The 15,091-nt window shown below is 41.3% G+C and overlaps 1 long non-coding RNA gene across 2 annotated transcripts in view; it reads left to right on the top strand.

Annotated features, from left to right (window-relative positions):
* LOC109548766 (uncharacterized) overlaps positions 1-15,091 on the top strand; it is a 42,791-nt gene that overhangs the window by 14,532 nt on the left and 13,168 nt on the right. The gene's annotated exons all lie outside the window — the stretch shown is intronic.

Raw genomic sequence — 15,091 nt, 5'->3', positions numbered from 1 at the left:
TATGGGCTGAGGTATTTATTATAGGAATTAAACCTTACACACTGTGGGAGGGTCAGGGGAAGGGGAGGTCCAGAAAGGGGAGTTGGAAGGTCAGAGGAGTCACTTCCTTAAGAAATGGGCGGAGTACTGGCCTAGGGGGCAAGTCAGAGCTGTGGGGAGATCTGAGGAGACAGGCCATGTGGCTGCTGAAGTGGGACTGGGAAGGGGGAACTGGTGGAAAGCTTCCTCGGGAAGCTGCTGCTTCTGGGTAGCTGCAGAGGGTCTGTGACCACGTGATCGGTAGTGGGACACTGGTGCTCGGCAGGGCTCACACCTGGGAAAAAGAGCTACGTGTGAAGAAGAGGGGACGAGGCCCCCTGGGACTTGTTCCTCTGTCACCACGTCCTACTGAAGACTTCACTTGTGCCTCTCAGGTCTTGTCCGAAGTCTCTGTTGGTGACTCCAACCTAGAACCCTGGAGGGAAGAGAATCCGGGCAGAGTAGTTGGCAGTCTAACCACGTGGACTATAGCACTCTCAGCACAAAAAGAGGTAGACGTTTGCTCAATGAGAGGAAGAAATAAAGGGGTGATATAAAATCTGCCCAACACACATGTACAATGGAATATTACTCAGCCATAAAAAGAAACGAAATTGAGTTATTTGTAGTGAGGTGGATGGACCTAGTGACTGTCCTACAGGGAGAAGTAAGTCGGAAAGAAAAACAAATATTGTATGCTAACACATATATATGGAATCTGGAAAAAAAAAAAGGTTCTGAAGAACCTAGGGGCAGGACAGGAGTAAAGACGCAGACGTAGTGAATGGACTTGAGGACACCGGGAGGGGGAAGGATAAGCTGGGACGAAGTGAGAGACTGGCATGGACATATATACACTACCAAACGTAAGGTAGATAGCTAGTGGGAAGCAGCCGCATAGCACAGGGAGATCAGCTCGGTGCTTTGTGACCACCTAGAGGGGTGGGATAGGGAGGGTGGGAGGGACGGAGACGCAAGAGGGAGGAGATATGGGGATGTATGTATATGTATAGCTGATTCACTTTGTTATACAGCAGAAACTAACACACCATTGTAAAGCAATTATACTCCAATAAAGATGTTAAAAAAAAATAAAATAAAATCTGCCCAAGTGTGGGATCCCTCTAGACAGAGTGAAGGAATGTCCGCACGGCAAGACACCGTAGAAGGATCCACGTGCTGGGCATCTAGTTTGTCTAGTGGGTAAAGAGCACTCCCCGTGCTGCCACCATCACATCTACCCTCCTGCTTACGTCGGACCTGTGGCTTTACTTTTCGTTCCTCTGTCCCTCTCCATTTTCTGTGAACTGGTAGTTAGATTTAGAGGTTGACCTCACTCAGGTTAGATATTATATTTTTTCAGCAAGAATAATTCAGAAGATGTGCCTAGTAAGTGTTGTCTCCCTTTCGTGATCTTAGCGGTCACCGATGATCATTGCTTCCTTTGGGGAGAGCCAGACCTCTCACCCTCTTTGCTGTCGCCTCTTCTATAAATAGTAACCAAACCTTCACAATCCTGGCCAGAACCGGCATAGCCTAGAGAAAAAAGGATTATGCACACGCGTTCTTCTGTCTACCTACGCCTGCATCCCCACATCCGTATCGTTGTCAAGATGAGTTATTTCTGTGCTGTTGCAAGAGAAGGCCTAGGCGATCTTCTTAGGCAGCACTGTTGGATGCTGGCCTGAGGAGGGCAGGTAAGAGGAAGTGCAGGATCTGCAAGGAGCAAGTGTAGTGTAAACATTTACCCCCCCAGAGAATAAGCATATTATCCTGTATGCTTTATTTTCATGCTGTGTGTCTGTACTGGGCCTCCTGGGGGATAAAACCAAATCCTTCCATCTACACTTCCCAGCGAGGTGGGGCTGGGAGAGGTGGAGAGCAGCACGGCTGTGAATGTAGGGATCTTAAAATAAGGCATTTGCTTTCACTGGCCCCTGTGCCAGCCCAGCTTGGGGACCCAGGTGAAGCGTCTTTGTTGCTCTCACTTTATGAAAGTCCATAAATACAATTTGGTGGAGCTCATACAGGACTAAACTAGTTTGCAAGCTAAATCACCTGTAATGTCTTGATGGAGATTTTCTTCAGCAGAGATGGAACAAACTCCTTTGCTGAGGTGGAAGAACCAGGTATTACAGAGTCTTAAACTGTTTACACTTCGGAAAGCATTTCTATTGCCTTCACACGTTAAAAGGTCCTATATTTTTATCGGATTATTTCCTATGGTTTCGGAATTATCCTCTGAAAGAAGCCTGGATTTTTCTGCTGTATAATTTCTCTGAAACAAAACCTCCCAAGGCAGTTAGAGGATTGACTTTTGACAAATAGCTATGAGGGTTGGAAAAAACCTAGAGATGCCTTTCAGGGAAACATTGAAATCCTCCAGAGAAAGAAAAGATTCTACTTAAAGACCCTTTAGCACACCGGAAACCCTTGGGATTTTTCATTCTATTAGTTTGTACATATGATACTGCTTTTTTTTTTTGTATGTAAAAATGGTTATTGGCTATTTCATACTGTTCAGCCTCTCTAATTTAAAGCCATGTTCAGCAGCCATCCTTGGATCCAAGCTCTTATGAGTGTGAAATTAAGAGGGAGTACAGTCAAGTAAAAATTGTTACAAATGGGTGAGGAAATGCACTCTACTGGAAAAGAAAATTATAATATCCTGATTTAAACCACAACCCTATATATGATCTTCTAAGTGTCTGTTCCCTCACTGAGAGTGTTATGTATGGCATACCCATTCCTTAAGGTTCTTAGAATGTTAATTGGGAGATGATTTTGTTCCTTTGTGCATGAATGTCTCCCTGCAACTAGGAGAAGATTTAGATTCCACGGAGTACCTTGACAGTGCTGAAGGAAGCAAGAAAATTGAGGCTGGGACTCTGCCTGGTGGAGCTTAGACTCCTGAGCCTTGGTGGGGGTCACTACTGAGCAGATTTGGATATTTGACTTTATTATTTTTTCCAGAGATAATAGGGCAGGGGCATATGAATCTTACTTTTATATATATATATATATATATATATATATATTTTTTTTTTTTTTTGCGGTACGCGGGCCTCTCACTGTTGTGGCCTCTCCCGTTGCAGAGCACAGGCTCCGGACGCACAGGCTCAGCGGCCATGGCTCACGGGCCCAGCCGCTCCGCGGCATGTGGGATCCTCCCGGACCGGGGCACGAACCCGTGTCCCCAGCATCGGCAGGCGGACTCTCAAGCACTGCGCCACCAGGGAAGCCCAAGTCTTATTTATATAATTTTTGAGACTAGGTGTTACTTTTTAAAAGGTCAGTTTATGAATTTATAATGCAATATCTAACTTCTTGATGAATTGGATGTTTGGGTCAGCTGACCAATGCATTCCTGTTTGAGAATCTCACTTAGAAATATAGTAAATATAGTTGAAGTTTTGTTGGATGGTTTTAAAAGTATATTTTCTTCCAGCTCTGCTATTCTCTGGAATCAGTTTTCTCCACTAAATAGAAATACTTGTCAAGTAGACAATCTATTTTAATTAGAGCGAGTTTGAGAAGACCATTTCTGTCACCCACAGTGTCAGCAAAACACCACTAAATTTCTTTATTTTCTCCCCCTTTTATATTTAAGGTACTCCTCTGCTTATATCATTTGACCACCAAACTGTTTCATTCCAACACGCTTTACATGTTGTGAGTCTCAAAGGTTTCAGATTTACCAGAAGGTAAATTCCTTGAGGGCAAGAGCTGTACTTCAGGAAAGCAGATGTGCACTGGAAGAGGCATGCGTTTTAAGGAAGAGAGGCCTGGGTTCAAACTGTGGATACTTTTGACCACAATTTATGTGTCTGTGACCTGGGAGAGTTGTTTAATTACTCTGAGCCTCAATTCTTTAACCTGTAAAAATATGAGTAATAATACCTAACTCCAGGGTTTCATGGAGATTGAGTGATGTAGCTATGAAAGCACTTTGGGCTGAATACCTAGTACCACGTGCTGAGTAAAGGCTGACCTCTTTGCCTGTCTTGTCTTAATCTTCTTTGTAAGGCATCGCACATAATAGGCCCTCAGGACGCACTGGGTAATTGATTTCATATTAGGGGGGCCTTGATGATGCAGCGTGAGATCCTTTTGTTGGTGGCAAATTATCTCCAAAGCACATTGTAGGTTGGGTTGCCTCGGGGAAGTCATCTTGCGAATCAGTGCTTGTCAATATTTTGTATGTAATATAAAAGCTACCATGAGAGGAAAGGAAAAGCTCATTTATTTTTCTGAGAAGGGCTGTGATTGTTATGCTGTCATTGCTGGCCAATTTTACAGGCTTAAAAATTATAGTGGTCCTTGCTGGGACTCCCTGTGCCGCCTCAGCAGCTGAGTGGCTCAGCAGCGGATCACTAATTCCAACCATCTTCTGCGGATTCTGGTTAGTTTACATCAGAGGATGGCCTTTTGTCATGTAGCCTTTGTTTGAGGGTTACTTTTATGGGCTTGTAGTACTTTATGCGTTGAGTTCACCACTCAGTGCTAGCATACTTTTATTATTTATTTGTTTGTTTCTTATATTTTTGAGTTTTAAGAGGTTTTTTTTTAAAAAAAAAAAAATATGTTCTGTGTACTATCCCTTTATGAGATGTGTGATTTGCAGACATTTTCTCCAATTGTTAGCATACTCTTAAATGGTTGGAGCCAATGAAACCTTTTTGAAATAAATCTGTCTTGGGCAGTAGACGGCAATTTCTCTGCGAGTCATAGGTGGTTGCAAATCTGATCTAAGTTCACTTTTACTTGTGTGTGGATCCTTTGCTCAAACTTTATAAAGCTAAGAAGTTAAAAAAAATGTTAAAGCCTCTGTGAAGATAAAAAATGCAAGATAATATGTGCTTGCAATCGCTTTACCAAGGTTTCAGAAGACATAAAAACAAAACAAAACAACCAAGAAGTTTCTTTGTCAAAGGTCTGGAAAATACAACTTTTGGATAGATTTTTGGGAGACCTGTTTTGCATTAAAATACCAAATAAAACAAAATGATGGATTGTTTTGGCACCATTAAGTTGGGCTTATGTGATGAGAACTGTACATAAAAGACAGCCAGTTATTGTCATAGTTGACAGATTTTTGGGTACCGTCTACTTGTTCAGTACAGTAAAGTCCCAGGGGTGAGGAACTTTTCCAAAATTCTTATGGCAGGAACCATGCAAACTTCAGCTGTAACACACTGACATTATCTTCCCAGTTCTATAGCTGTCTGTACGTTGTGGTCTTGCCTGGCACACCAGATTAGTTCCTGTGACTTTCTGTACGAGTATTATCATTATTGATGTGGCTTCATTTTATTTTTCCCAAGTCTGTAAGTTGCCTTAAAGTATTGGTCAGATTTTAACAGGAGACGGGTGTAGAGGTTTTCAAGTGGAGCAAATAGCGCAGGCAAGAAAATGAGGCGGAGCGTGTCCTAGGAAAAGCCAGGTGATTTGTTTAACTAGAGTATAGGTGTTCTCTAGGGGGTTTCTGAGAAAGAATACTGGAAAGGTATTTGGGGGGACATATGTGGAAGGCTTTGAGTGCCAGAATAAGGAATAGGTACTTAATTTTTGGCAATGTGGATCAATTTCAATCTGATGAAACACATGTTGGAAAACTCCTGAGGAGGCCAGTGATCTAGAGGAGAGGTGATGAGGTTTGAATTGGGGGGAAGTGATGACAGGAAGCACACGGAGACAGATTGCCCTCATTCTGCCACATTACACTTAATGCACTTGTAACACCCTGTGACACACGTCACCAAATGGATCTGTGTGCCTGTTAATAGAAAGAATGGAGGACTGACATTAAGTCCAAGGTTAAATGAGGAATAAATGTGTTCAATAAATATTCATGTGTATTAGGTCGCTGGGAGGAGAGATTGCCACCACAAATTTACATACCTGTGTGGAGTTTTAAGTGAAAGTTGATTATTAAAGTCAATCAAAACCTAATGTACACGCTGCTATAGGTAGCATAGATAACCAGCAAGGACCTACTGTATAGCACAGGGAACTCTGCTCAATATTCTGTAATAACTTAATTGGGGAAAGAATTTGAAAAAGAATAGATACATGTATATGTATAACTGAATCACTTTGCTGCACACCTGAAACGAATACAACATTGTTAATCAACTATACTCCAATTAAGAAAAAAAACCCTAATGACACTTTATTTCAGCACTTCACAGTTTTTAACATTTATTCCCCTTTTTACCTCATTTGATCTTTAGAAGGGTTTGGTAAAGTAACTCCTAGGGTCTTCATTTTTTTTTCTAGAGTCTTCATTTTATAGAAACTGAGGCATAAAGAGGGGAAAAGCCTTGCTCAGAGTATAAAGGTGGCAGAAATCAGACACTAAATCCATGCTTCTGGGGCCCAGGTCCATTTCCCGCCATTTTTTTCTCCTGCCTCAGCAGTCCTTGATGACCCATTAATTTGACATTTAATGCATTTGTTTGTGGATGTGCGCTGTTCATCATTTTAATCAAAATAATGTTAAAAATCCCCCAGACCTCTTTGTTTTCTACTTCAGCTTCTACGGGCAGTGTGAGAATTGCATTATGAGTCACTTGTTCATGGTCCTTGGCACTGAGCGAAGGAGAGAATGTAGACATGTTTGGATTAAACATATTTGAATGAACCCCCATAGCACTTCCAACGACAGGTCAGAACCTTTAAGCACTGAATAAATGTTAGTTGATGAGCAGCGTTCCTGGGAATAAGAAAGATGCTTAGGAATGTGCCTTAAATGGAACATCAAATGATCCCCTAGTGGCTCCAGATTCACTGTGCTTTTCTAAGTGCCTCGTTTATGGCCAGGCCCAGGGGAGACCTTAGCTCCTTGAGTTTTATTGTTGGTAATATTTGATATATTATTTGAAGTAAATTGAAAGCATTCCTTGAAATGCTTCTTTCTAGTCTCTTCCATCTTTTTACGCAAAATATAATTCTCAGTTTACTTTTCAGATTAATCCCTGACTTTCAACTGAGTTCATAGAAACAAGATTTAAGATTTATCAATGAGGCGCCTATAGGAAACTCCTGATAAGTACTTGATTTTGATGGTGAGATCCTGGACTTCTATCCTGAGCCTAGGCCAGCATCTGGTGCCATAATGGAGGGTTTTGGGAGGGAGTTGAGTCTGTTTTTAATGTGGGAGGTATGTTGGCATTTGTGGCCAGAGGGAGGACTGTGGCAGTTTTAAAACATGGCTGCAAATTCATTGAGAGGAGGGGTCTCGTCCCCTCTCTTTGGATCTGGACAGACTTAAGACTGCTTTGAAAAACAGAGTGTGAAAGAAGTGATGCTGTGAGACTTCCAAGGCTAGGTGTTGTAAGAACAGGCAGTTTTGGCTTTGTTGACTGCAACACTTGCTCTGGAACCCTGAACTGCCAAGCAAGAGGTGACCACTCTGCAGCTGTCATCCTGGAGAGGCTTCTCCTAAGTGTTCTGGTTGACAGTTACTGCTGAGTTCAGCCTTCCAGCTGTCCCTGCCAAGATGCAAGACATGGAAGTTAAGCAGACAAGCCCAGCTGCTATTTGGACACCAAAGAATTACCTACATCGATACACATGCAACAGAAGAATCACCTAGCTGAGCCTTGCCCAAATCACAGACCCACAAAATCGTGAGAAACAATAAAATGGTTGTTCCGAGGTACTTCCACAGACTTTATTTCATTCAGGAAATAGGTATTGAGTAACTTCTACATGCCCAGCCCTGTGTTGGGTATAGCGGTAAAATCCAAAGATACAGACAGTCTTTGTCTTCCAGGAAACAAGCTTATTTGTGAGGCAATTGGTGAGAAGTTAAATAGCGAACAAGAAGTTAAATACCACTAGAAGAAATGCAATGTGCTAATGCGGGCTAAATGTGGGCCATGTTTTTTTTTTTTTTTTGCGGTACGCGGGCCTCTCACTGTTGTGGCCTCTCCCGTTGCGGAGCACAGGCCCCGGACGCGCAGGCCCAGCGGCCATGGCTCACGGGCCCAGCCGCTCCACGGCATGTGGGATCCTCCTGGACCGGGGCACGAACCCGTGTTCCCTGCATCAGCAGGCGGACTCTCAACCACTGAGCCACCAGGGAAGCCCCTTGGGCCATGTTTTAATGAGCTTAGAAGGGTGGGTTATACCAAGGGTCACTGAGTTTGATCTTATTATCTTTTAATTCTGTTATGCACGGGCAGAAAATCTATATTGGTTCTAATGAAAGTTATGAATGGAAAGGATCTTGGACCCTTGAATGCATATTCAACAAACACATATTTACTGGGAACGAGTGAGGAAGGTGTGAAAGTATATGATGTGGTCATACAGCTTGCTGAGGGCCCCAGAATTTCCCACAGACTTGTTTTCACATGTTGCTGGAGTTTAGGCCCAGGGCCACAAGACTCCAGAGACATGCCTTTGACTCCTGTGCTACGCTGCCTGCTAAGAAAAATGAAGGTGGACTCCTAATGGATGCTTTACACGGGGACATGAAAATTGATAAACAGCTTCTTAGAATATAATGCCCATTACTACTCTAAGTATCAAAAAGTGATTTTAGCTGATTGAAGTAGAAAAGAAAATTCTTAAAAAGATACTGAACGGCTCACAGACTTCCAGAAAAATCCTAGGCTTGGAGGCCACGTATCCAGGAGCAATGCCCCAAATCATACTGTGGGCTGGACCCACTAAAGACACTTCTTTGCCGCTAACCACACCACTGGCCTCACTGACATGGGTCCTGTTATTTGAGCCCCTGCTCTGGCTGCCTCTGGGATGAGGATCCGGCCACACATCGTCCACGTGCATGCTGCATGCTACCTACTTCCTCCCGACACAGCACCAGATGGTGATTCCAAGTCTGGGGCAGGTGATTCAATTGGCAGAGCCTATGCCATGATGTGCTAGTCGGGGAGACTCAGAAAGCAAATACCTGGCACTTTTACCTTCTATGATAATCAGGGACATTAGATGCTGGGAGACCCAAGAATGACAAATTCCACAGCTGCCCTTTTGGTTCCTTCATACTGCTCTCCTGTTTCTCTTCTGTTAAGCAGAATCTATCCATGCTTCAGCGTTCAGCTTTGATCCCATTTCCTCTATGAAATTTTCTCTGATGCCTCTAGGTTTTGGTTTTATTCCTCTTCTGAACCCCTACATTAGTTACAGCCAGAATGAGTGGTGAAAACCTAAGATTTAAGAGTTGACTTCATATCATTAGACCTGAACCTCATTGTCCCAATGAACTGTCGCAAGTAGAATAGTATTGGGTGGCCCTTTTGAATCGTTAGTAGAGAAATATCTAGTCTGTATGGATAGCTTCCTCTCCTTCCACTCAGCGGACTCCCCTTGTTCTCTTTATCTTTGGTCTTTACCTAATAATCAACACTGTCTGGTGTTGTTGCTAATATTTTGTGTTATTTTCTTGTCTCCTTCACTAGGAGGAATTCCCACTGAAGGTAGCAACTATATCTAGTAGTTCTTCTGTGATGTCCATAATATGGAACAAATAGTATATGCTTAGTGATTGGTTGGGAATAAATATGCCTGAAAAATGCAGCATTTTGCGGCACTTGTGGGTCCTTTCACCCAGCAGGTATTCACTCGATGTTAGAATACCTCATTTCCAGAAATAGTAATAAAACTTCCTCCCATTCCTGTAAAATTTTCCCTTCAAGCAAGGAATGACAATGGAATATTTTATTATAGGACTGAAGATCCTCTTAGGAACATTAAGTCCGTGGCCCTCAAAGTAAAGAATAGCCTATATGTATCTATGCACAAAAGTTGACTGCATAATCCTTTAATATACTTTTCAACAGACTGATTTCAATGCGAGTGAGGAGGAAGTTTTCAATACTGAGTGGTTTACCCATCAGGCTTGTCTTGGTAGAGGTATATACCTATTCTAAGAATTGATTTCTATGGTAGAAATTATTGGAAAAACGAATACCTAATTGCTCAGAAAAATGTGCATAATGTATATTTTCTATTATGACTTTCTTTCAAAGAAAAAAAGTCCTTAAATGATAAATCATTTTTTTAGTGATTTGGGGGATGTCCATAACCCTTAGATAAAATCTCCCTGTGTGCTGCAGTTAAATAATTTCCAGTCAGACTTATTAATTTAGATTGGCCACTACCAACTTTTCTATTACAATATTGTAAGCGTCTTGTTGACTCACCTGAGGAGGTGAAGGTACAGAGCTGCATCTTTTGTAGGTTTAAATCTCATAAGCCGTTTTCAAAAGAACTGTTTTTTCCATATGAGATTTCAATTTATTTAAAAATATTTATTAAACAGTTTGAGGGAAAATATTTGCAATTCACATATCTGATAAAAGACTAATATCCAGACTATAAAAAGAATTCTCAAAACCCAATAATAAGAAAACAAACAACCCTCCAAAAATGAACAGTATTTCAATAGACATTTCACCAAAGATGTATGGCTATCACATACACACATGAGAAGATGTTCAACATTATTAGTCTCTAGGGGAATGCAAATTTAAACCACAATGAGATGCCACCACACACCTGTTAAGATGGTGAAAAGAGAAAGAAAGAGACAATATCAAGTGTTGGTGAGGATGTGGAGAAACTAGAATTCATATATAGCTGTTGAGATTGTGAAATGAAATAGTCACTTTGACAAATAGCCAGGCCGTTTCTTATAAAGTAAAACAGACACTGCCCATACGACCCAGCAATCCTATTTCTAATTATTTATCCAGATGATATAAAATAAAAACTATCTTCACACAAAAACCGTGATGTGCATGCTTGTAGCTGCTGTATTTACATACAACGGCCCCAAACTAGAAGCAACCCAATGTCCCTCAGCTGGTGAATGGGTAAAAACACTGTGGTATATTCATCAATGGAATACTCTTCAGCAATCGAGAGGAATGAACGGCCACAGTAATAACGTGGAAGAATCTCAGACGCGTTATGCTAAGTGAGAGAAGCCATACTCAAAAGGCTGCAACTGTGTTGTTTCATTTGTGGGCCTGCAGAAACCGTACAGAAACAGAAAAGTGGTTTCCAGGGGCTGGGAATGAGGGGAGGAGTTGACTACATGGGGAACAGGAACGTTTTGGGGGCAATGGAGTTTCTCTATACCTTGATTGTGGTGGTTACATGACTGTATGCATTTACCAAAACTGCATGATAGAACCATATACTAAAAAGGGTGAAGTTTACATAGGTCAGTTGTACCTAAATTCAAAACTAAAAAATTATTTAGGTTCATCCTAGGACTGAGATAACTGCTAAACACCGAGAATGAAGAGATCAGTAAGATCAGTCTGGCTGAAGGAGATTGGATGGACACAGTTAAATACAAGTTAGAGCAGGATTTTTTAAGTAGAGGTGTAAGAGTGCTCGGGTAGCACACAGAAGATTGCAATAAACTCTAATAGTGTCTGTGTGTGTGCTCGTCTTTGAGGATGGGAGCTTGTAAGCGGGGAGGGCCTTGCAGAGGAAGCTACATGTGATGGATGGGGAAAAAAAGTTCCCCAGGAAGATGGGTTGAATGAGGGAGAGGGAGTAGGTCAAGTACATCCAAATCACAGTGACTGATGGAAACAGAGTAAATGAGGAGTGATCCAAAAAATATAGGGAAAGGCAAGTGTGAGTTTTTAATAAAGAAACCAGTTCCATTTTGTTTATCCAAAGGAGAAGAAAAACAAATATTATTGGAAACATGCAAGCTGTGTTTTCTCTTAGCTGCAGCTGCTAACCATACAGGCTTCCTGGCAGAGAGCAGGTTATCCATCCTGTGACTATGTGGACACACCCTACGTTAGCCCCCAGGCAAAGAGATAATAATAGTATGCACGCGGGCAGCCAGCGCTCTGGAAGGGTTTATGAGGAGGAAGTCCGCAATCACATATTTCTGGGTAAACATTAACCAAGATTGAAACCCAGATTTGAAGAAAAATAACAGGCTGGAATCTTCAGACATATTCTGTAGCTGTTCTGTGGATTGAAAACAGTAGTCAGACGCTGCTGACGCTTAAAGCTAAGGTGAAATATTGAGAAGACAGTACGTACGACGTGGTAAGAAACCTTGATCACACCTGCCCGCGGCACGTGCTCTAGAACACATCTGAATGGTGAGAAACTATTTACATTCATTACAACAATGCCAAGGCCACAACACAGGATCTATTGTTCACCTCAGAGCGATGACCGAATCTATTTATCCGTGTGGTTTAAGAGCCCACCGCTGTGCACCGAGAGGCCTCCTCTTGGCAACATTGCTAAGAGCATCTCAATCACTGTTACTACCATCTGAACAATTTTGGTTCCACGCTGTGGTTTTGTAATTTCCATTTTTAAAACTTCTTTGGCTGAGCCATGATGTGCCCAGTCTAGGTTGGGCATCCTTAAAATGAAACTGTTAAGCTAAAATTAGCTTGACATCAAGATGGCGCGTGTTCATTTTCCTTATATTTATAGTTGACCACAGTCATTATACAGAAGGCATCTAGTCTTTACCGTGCACTCTAGAGAACAGGAGGGGCCGTGACAGTAACCAGAAAAAGAACTGAAAGTTTTTTCCAAAGGCAGATGGTGGTAACTACTGCCTGAACGGGTGTCTGCATCTTAGTGAGGTCAGCCGTGTGGGGAGGACTTTTCATTACACAGCTGTTTACTCTTCACTTATTTTGCAGTTAATCAAGAGTGATGGGACCTTTTCTAAAAGTTTTGCTTGGGGGCCCAGAATTTAACTTACGTCACCGCAGAGGAAGCGTTATGTAACAACACTTCCTCTTAGACTTTCTTCACCAAGTAACTTGCCTACTGCCCCATCCAAGAGGCGAAGATAAATTAAACTAATGTGATGTAGAGAAAAGAGTTTTTGACTAAAGACAGGAGATCCGAATTTTAGTTCACTTTCCATGTCTAGCTAGTTGTGTGGTTTGGGCCTTAATTTCATCAGACAAATTCAGAGGGTTGGACGAAGATTCTTCCGGTTCAAAATTCTGATATTTTCCAACTCTTCTGAGAGAAGGACGAGAGTTTTTTGAATGTCAAATGGAACAACTGCAGAGGAAAGAAGAAAACCTTCTATTCACCCCATAAAATCAATATTTAGATTTTTCTTGAATTCCAGAATATCATGTGGAAAGTTACTACACCTCAGGGATAAGATTTCTTGCGAGAGAATGTACATTATCCTTGGCTTTGTGTTGCATTTGACTTTGATATTCTAAGCAATATATTTTTGTTTGTTTTGTGTTATTCTGGTTCTGCTATCAGCTATCATTCATTTGACTGGGACAGGTTAGTTAAGGCAGAAGTGCAAGCCTTTCTGATCATAGGCTGAACTGTATATCATATTTCATCCTGGATTTTACTAGTTCAGTTTTCAAAGCAACAGCCTTTAGGTATGTCACAGAGGGATGCTTAATGGGTTATGTCAAGCATCCCATCTAAAATGAGAATAAAAGTTTACTTACAATCCCTGCTGTTTACTTCTAATGCATTTTAAGAACCTTTTTAGCATTGCCTTTCCCTCAATATTCATTACATTGTGGTTACTAAGGAAGAAAAATCTATGGCGCCCTATGTCCTGTTCTTCTGTGACTAACCCCAGATAGGGAGGGGAGGCAAACAAGGAGATCAGGGCCTTGGACACAGGGGGAGGTTGAAGGTGAGACTGACGGACTTACAAGACACCAAATTCTAAAGAACACTTTTATGTTGTGACTTGTCGTACATGAAAACACTTTGTGACAATTACCACTTATTTAATGACTCCTAAGGGATCTTTTAGGTTGAGAGTTTTAGGACTTTTTCTGCTAAAGGGCCAGATAGTAAGTATGTTGTTATGCCTTGTGGGTCATGAGATTTCTGTCCCAACTACTCAGCTCTGCCTTTGTAGCATGAAAGCAGCCATAAATGATATGTGAGTGAATAGGTGTGCTGTGTTCCAATAAAATTTTATTTAGAAAAATAGGCCATGGGCTAGATTTGGAGCCATAGTTTCCTGAACCCTGATCTAAATTATTGGGATCACCCACATCGTTATCAATAACAACCATCTTGCACCTCTATTATGCAATTTATGGTAGAGTTAGTGTTGAAGTTGAGAAGGAAGGCTGAGCACCTGTGGCCCACAACTCGGTATCAACTCACCCATCAGAAAAAGACCAGTTTTTAAAGGAGAAAACTGATAATGTATAGTAATGAAGATCAAAACAGATTCTCTTTTGATTCTGCAGGTGTACCTTTAGCTGTACCTAAAGTTTTTAAAGTATCTGCAGGAATTGATACCTTTTCAATTATTATGTACCTTTCCCTTTTGTATTACTCTATATCCCGCCCAAATTATGAAATTAAAATCAAACTCCTGAGTACTTCTGAGTATTCAAGCTCTCTTTTGGAGACATCCAGCTGGTCCTACAGCATGTTTTAAAATTTTTGAGATGTCAGGTGACAAACATTCTAAGCTAGGCCACGACTCTTTCTTATGGTTGATGTTGAAATGAGCAAATGTTTGTAAAAACAAGGGTATGTATATTAACTTTTTTCTCTAGCATCACGGGATTGACCCAACCCAAGATAAGGTAAGATTAATTTTATTGGATCCATTTTTCCTGTTTCTACTTTCAAGCCTGAACATCCAGTTTTCCTGGTGATCACAGATGAAATTAAACTCTCATTGTTTCAGGCCATTCAGGAGATGGGTGGACCTGTAGTCCTAGTATAACTGCTTATTTTTATCTTTGTTTTTGACTCCAGTTGTCCTTCATAATAGAAGTCTAAACAAAACTGTGGTTCATGGATGTGATTATTTTCAACACTCTGGCTGCTAGTGAGGCTCTAATTTTAGGAGCGATAGACCTACACATAGGGTAAGATTCTAGGGGTGGTGAAAGAACCTATTGTGCAACATTATCTTTTTTCTTTAGTGTTTGAAAACTCACATTTTTTTTTCCTTCGGACATATTCAAATACATGTATTTTATGTGGTAGAGGGGTATTATTGGCCATTAATGTTTCATCACAAACTTGCTTATATCACGGTGTAGAGAGAGTCCTAAGCCCCAGACAGATACTTCTAAAAAGA

Source organism: Tursiops truncatus, chromosome 5 (assembly GCF_011762595.2).
Source record: "Tursiops truncatus isolate mTurTru1 chromosome 5, mTurTru1.mat.Y, whole genome shotgun sequence".
In the NCBI taxonomy this organism is placed as follows: domain Eukaryota; kingdom Metazoa; phylum Chordata; class Mammalia; order Artiodactyla; family Delphinidae; genus Tursiops; species Tursiops truncatus.
Note: the sequence above shows the minus strand (reverse complement) of the source record. Positions and strands in the feature narration are given on the sequence as shown.